The sequence below is a fragment of the Cavia porcellus genome, unplaced genomic scaffold, assembly GCF_034190915.1.
Source record: "Cavia porcellus strain 051 isolate PalLab524CR breed Dunkin Hartley unplaced genomic scaffold, mCavPor4.1 scaffold_5, whole genome shotgun sequence".
Taxonomy (NCBI): Eukaryota; Metazoa; Chordata; class Mammalia; order Rodentia; family Caviidae; genus Cavia; species Cavia porcellus.
Genome location: NW_026947488.1, coordinates 76,138,526 through 76,144,620, shown reverse-complemented (window position 1 = coordinate 76,144,620; position 6,095 = coordinate 76,138,526).

The window sequence follows — 6,095 nt, the reverse complement described above, 5'->3', positions numbered from 1 at the left end:
GAAAATTAGAGTATCAGAGGACAGATGCATGCAGCGGTGACTGATTAAACTGCAGGGCAAAAGTAAACAACAGTCTCTGTGAGGAGTGAGTGGTTACACAAGTTTAGTAAGACATCTTGTGTCTGCTCATTGTCTTTCTCCTTCTCCCAAGAAAACTGCCCAGCCTTGAGACAGCTTCTTGCCCAGACTGCTTTTCCTCTTTTCTTTCCCTCTCACACTGATATCCTGAGTAAAAGCTGGAGTGTTCTCAGCTTTGTGCTCCTCCTGGGAGTCTCTCTATTGCTGGGTGCTCTCAGTTGAGACAGTCCCTCTGGGCCTCTCTCTCAGTGACTGAACTAAATTTCCTTTCCCAGTAATCGTTTATTGCCCACACCACAAAGAGGCTCAGTGACTCGTGGCGTGGAAAGCTGGAGGGGAGGGGAGCAGAGTCAGTGTTTGGGGGGCGCCTACACTGGTGGGATCACCCTAGCCAGACAGCAGTTAGAGCCAGGAGCTCAGAAGCAAGGCTGGATCTTAACACCAGGAAGAGCCTAGAGTAAAAGGCCTAGTATAAAAATTTTGAAACACAGGCTCAAGTTCAGTGACTTAAAAACACAGGGCTAAATTATAGGAACAAACAGAATGGTAACAGTATTACCAGTTTGAGGGGGAAGCTTTAGCTCTGGGGGTCTCAACAAAATAAACTCAGCCACCCATCCCATAATACCAGTCAAGGAGACAAGCAGCTGGACACGGTGGTGCAACCCTGTAATCTCTCTCACTTGGGAGGCTGAGGCAGCAGGATCATAAACTCCAGGCCAATCTAGACTACATAATGACACTGTAAAAATAAAAAAAGAAAAGAAAAGAAAAGACAAACAGCAGTGAAAGGTAGGGAAGGAGTTTTAATCAGCATAGCCATCTCAGGAGCACAAATAGAGGAAGGAATTCAAGGGGCTCACAGAAACCTTGCGGTTTTGTAGAAGAGGAGCGAAGGCAAAGGCTGGGGATTTGCATAACGAGTAGCATAGATAATCCGGGTCAGAACTGGCTTGATCGCTGTCTTCTGACTGGTTCCTCAGGGTTCTGACAGAACCATCTTTGCTTGAGGGGGCAATTCTGTGTCCATTACAGAGAGCGGCTGCTGTCCCATCCTGGGGTAAAATTACCCATGTAGGAAGGTGACTTCACCTGGGGTGTTCTTCAAGGCTTTGCTTTTCCTGGAGGCTGTGCTTTTCCTGGAATCTAAGGTGACCACAGGTTGAGGATAATGACAGGAGAGTGTGTAGACATTGCTACAAGGACTATGAAACTGGGCATTGCAGAAGCCAGCAATTAAATGTCCCTGAAGTTATGGAAAATTATTTCTTTTATCAGTACATGTTTGTAGTACATAATAATTACCTTCATTCTGGGGAGTTGGTACATGAGCTTAATATATTTTAGCTCGGGGACTGGGAGTTTAGTTTAGCGACGTAAGCGCCTGCCTTGCAAGCAGGCAGTCGTGAGTTCAATCCCTGGTACCGATAAAAACGAAAAAGACCAAAAAAAAAAAAAATATATATATATATATATATATATATATATATATATATATATATAATCTCTTTCCTATTGTCTCTTTTTCTCCCTTCCCTCCATTTCTTGGTCTCCTTCCCACATGTCAAAGACCTATTTCCTATTATCTATTTTTTACTTTGCTCTCTTTAAAAATACTTCGGGTTTTTCATTCAACATAAACTATGTGCTATGTAAACTGTGTGTCTGATTTATTTCATTTAAAGTGGTCTCAGCGTGCACCATTTTCCTACAAATGACTCCTGTGTCCTTATTTATGGCAGAGTAGTACTCCATTGCATATAAATACCTTTACTTTTTCCATTCATCTTATCATGGTGCCCACAGTCTTAAAGGAAGATAATATAGGTTAGACAAATTTAGAACTAATTGTTCTTTTGTCACTTTTTAAGTGATTATCATGCTTATGTGTTGTCTTAGTTACTTTTCTCTCATTGTGAAACAAAATACCCAACATCTAGAATTAAGGAAGAAACTGTTTATTGAGTTCACAGTTTTTGGAGGTGTCAGTCCATGATCAGCTGGCTCTAAGGCAGGGTGGCATAGCAGAGGGGCAACACTTCCAGGTGGCAGAAGACAGTAAAGGCAGCAAGAGCAAAAAGTTGGGGGAGAAGCGCAAGTCTCTTAGTCCCTTATACTGTACACAGGCCACCCCCATTCCCCTCCCCCAGCTCCAGGGTGGGTGTAGCACTCACAAAATCTCCTCTTGCACAGGATGAGGATATTTACAATGTAAGGACCTGGCTCCCTGCAGAGTGGCTTTAACTTCTAAACTTGTGGAGTTGACACAATGTATCAGCCCTAACCTGTAGAGATAAAGCACAAGCTGATCCTGAGTTTTGTGGTAATAAAGGAGACAAATACAAAAAGCAAGACAGAGATACTAAGCTCTGTCCTGTTTTAGTTACTCAATGGGCATCTGTAGACCCAGCCTCTAGGTGCCCATCACAGTAGCATCAGCCATGGATTTCTCACACATTGACATGCAGACGTTTGCTGTTGTTCCATAGGAACGCAGAAGTATGGCTGGTATCTTGTGCCCAGTCAAAGACTATATTTACACGCCCCTTTGCAGTTAGATGTGGCCATGGACCAAGCCTTGTTTAAGAAGCAACTCCTTTTTTGGAGGGACTCTCCTTAGAACTGTTACATGAGTTACACTTTGTTCTTTAAAAACATTTTTTTATTGTTGTTTTTTAAGACAAGGTCTTCCTATGTAGTTCAGACCAGCCTTGACCTCACTATGCAACCGAGATTGGCCTTGAACTTGCAGTGATCTTCCTGCATTAGTCTCCTAAGTGCTGGGACTATAAGTGTGTGTCACCATGCCTGGCCCTTCACAGTTTTTTTATTAGCATGTTTAAAGCACATGATAATATTTATTGTGGGGAGTACATGTATATAACCCTTCCTAATTCCTTTGTGATCCCGTTCTTATCTCCTCTCCCCTCTCACCTTTCCATCTATCTCTTGGTAATTTTTGCATTTGCAGAAGTTCTATCTCTCTGAGTAAATTTTGTTCTTAACCCTTTTAGACACAGCAGCTAAGCTTACATTAACTAATACACAACAATAACCCCAAAAATAGTTGAGATGGCAAGAGTTAAAGTTAACACATCAGTTTACTTACTCTTTGTCTGCAAGTGAATCTAGAATCATGAAGAAGTTTTGAATATCCCTTGAGAAAGTCTTGTTCAGAATGTTAGTGATTTGTGATTCATATACACCTGCAGCAATGAACCATGCCAAATCAGTTTAAGCGTGATGATTTAATGATTAATTGTAGCATTATATTGACTAACAGATACCTAGATAGCTGCTAAGGCAACACACTAGGAGCCAGGGTTTTAGCTTTGTGGCACAAACACCTACCTGGCAAGTGCAAGGTTGTATGATCCCCTGTACCAGAGAGAGAGACAGAGAGAGAGAGAGAGAGACAGAGACAGAGATGGAGAGAGACAGAGAGAGAGAATATACTAGGTGTGTCTGTGAGGATGTTCCTAGAACAGATTAGTATTTAACTTGGTAGACTAACTAAGAAGATTGGCCTCCCATTGTGAGTGGGTGTCCTCCAGCCCTCAAAAGGGTTAAACAGAATAAAAAGGTGGGAGGGTGAATTTCTTCACTCTCCTAGAGTGGAGACCTTTTCCTGCACTGGACTATGACCCTCACTGCTCCTGGTTTTGGGGCTTGGAGCTTGTATCATGATGGCTTTTGGATTCTAGCTCCTCCCTTTCTCAGGACCTTTTCTGGTACTTGTTTGCAGATAGGAAATCATAGGTCAGCCCGGTGAGCCTGGATAACTATATGACCAATTCATCTATCTATCTATCTATCTATCTATCTATCTATCTATCTATCTACCTACTTACCTACCTATCATCTATCTCTTCATGCTTCTGTTTCTTTGGAAATCCTAATACATCAGGGTGCTTTGCTTTAATTTTTTTTTTTTTTTTTTGTCTTTTTCATTTTTATCGGTACCGGGGATCGAACTCACGACCGCCTGCTTGCAAGGCAGGCGCTTATGCCGCTGAGCTAAATCCCCAGCCCCCATCAGGGTGCTTTGCACAAACATTAAAACCAATGATGCATATCTGATTTTATCCTTGGAGGCTTAAGTTTCAATTGCCATGGCCAGTAGCAGGATATAGCTAAGTCACTAGCCTCTCTATAAAAGCCACAGACCTGAAATAAAAGGGGCTACCTTGGTAAGGGACATGCCATACAATGTCAGAAAAAGAAAGGGACAGGGGAGGGAAAGAAAATGAGAGATCTCCTGTGTGGCCCCAGTGAGAAAGGCAGCCTGTACCTGACCTTTCTAGGCTCTCCTAAAATCCACCTTTCTCCTGCTGCTTTTGCTATTACTGCCATAATAAACCTTCACCAGGAGTACTGCTTGCTATTCCATCTTGTGGGACCTCTACCTGGTCACTGACTTGGGGAGGTCGTGGAATCGCTACAACGGAGATGTGGGAGGAGTTAAGTGAGTACAGAATAATGAAGAACCTGATGAGTGTTAGGCTTTGGAAGAAACTGATCAGGAAAACAAGAGATACTCCCTTATCAAATTGTTATAACTATGGAAAGAGAGAAGACTATAGTCAACGTTGATGATATTGTGGGGAAATGGGTATTCTATGATACAAGCTGCTGAGATCTTGGGAAAAAGTACCTCTAGTAAAAAAATGTATAGTTCTGATCATAATCTGTCAACATAAAACCGATCTTAGAATGTTCATAAACTTTGACCCAATAATTCTACTTTTAAATCTACCTTAAAGAAATAAATTATCAGTATAAGATTTTAGTTACAAAAATGTTCCTAACTATGGGAAGCCACCCAGGCCTCGTAGTCTTGTCATAGTCTGGAGGAGTTTACATTCGTAACCCCAGGGAAGTTATTGGAATTCTAGTAAGTAAACTCCAACTGACATTTCCAGTGCGACAACCCACTGTGAGAACAGAAACAAAGATACATCTGCACTTATGGGGAGCCAAGGGGGTCCTAATTTCAGTTAGAACAATGGCAAACCGGAACAAAGGCCACAAGCCTGGGTCGAACTCAGGTTTTATTAATTTGTGAAGGGTTGAGTGACTGTGAGAATGGCCGGAACTATGTGAATTCTGTGAGCTGGGCTAGGTAGGAGGCACAATAATAATACCTCTGCAATTTGCAGAGAGAAGTATGCAAAAGGAGTGCTGGATTCTGATAAAGGGAGCCTCTGTTTGGAGGAATCTGCATAACACAGTTAGAGGAAGTGTTTTGTGTTTTTGGTTGGTTGCTTTCAGTTTTGATGTGTGGCCTTTCTGCCCTGGGATGTCATGGCCTTTTTCTCAAGGCTCAATCCCAGTCTACAGGGCCTAGCTCATGCTTAGTAGTAGGGAGCTATAGGTGGCATCATTGATCTGTCTCACTGCTTCAAAAGCTACACATCACTAGCTAGATCCATTTGCATTGCTTAAAGCCAGTTAAGGGGTACAGTATTGGCTCTGTTGGCTCTGTACATAGCAATCCACGGAAGTAGGACAGGGGTTAGCCAACATGGAGACAAACGGTCTTCTTTTAGGGGGACTCATCCTGGTGTTCCTCTGCAGTATTATATACTCCACTTTAGTATTATATACTGTATTATATACTGAGTTAAGTCATGGTGTGGTAATGGCATTTTTTTTTTTTTTTTTTTTTGTCTTTTTCGTTTTTACCGGTACCAGTGATCGAACTCACGACTGCCTGCTTGCAAGGCAGGCACTTATGCCGCTGAGCTAAATCCCCAGCCCCGGTAATAGCATTTTAACAATGAAAAATGGCCCGCATTTCTTTTCTTTTCTTTTTTTTTTTTTCCTTTTTTGGTACTGGCGATTAAACCCATGACTTCATGCTTACCAGGCAGCTGAGCTAAACTGCTTGCCCAACAATGAAAAATGATTTATAAATTTTTATACTGGACTATGCAGGGTTATGGTTATATACAAGGAAGCAACAAGTGACTAATTCTTGAGAGCAGAACTGGGTAGGAAACAGGGGAAGAGCTCTT